Here is a 486-nt window from a genome sequence, read left to right on the forward strand (position 1 = left end):
CAAGCAATCCCACAGAACATCTATACTTTGAAGCGTTTAATTTATTTATTTTTAATTTATTTTTTATCTTATTTTCGAGCTGTTCCGAGTTTCAATTTAGTTTGATTGGGAAACTTCGCCAATTGTACTCAGAAAAAGATTTAGCAATAATAATATGTTAAAAAAGAAGATCACTTCATCTTGGGGCATATGTTCTATTTGAGTCTTACCATATTTGTTGCGGGGTTTTAACTTTATTATAATGGTTGTGACCAATTTTAATCGATCAATGGATGTTGGTGTTGGAGTTTTAGCAATGGGTAGTCATGGCATCTCTAAACAAATGATCTTGTAATTTTGTTTCGAAGTGATTTGCAAGATATGACTTCTAATACCCTTGATGTTGTTTTGTCTTCACAACATTTTGATAGTGGTTGTAACAAGCTGGAAAATATACTTTGATTGGATATTTTGTGGGGAGAGTTCCACTTGAAAGCATGTTCCATG

Source organism: Cupressus sempervirens, chromosome 7 (genome assembly GCF_028749045.1).
Source record: "Cupressus sempervirens isolate cs-2001-9-10 chromosome 7, ASM2874904v1, whole genome shotgun sequence".
Classification (NCBI taxonomy): Eukaryota; Viridiplantae; Streptophyta; class Pinopsida; order Cupressales; family Cupressaceae; genus Cupressus; species Cupressus sempervirens.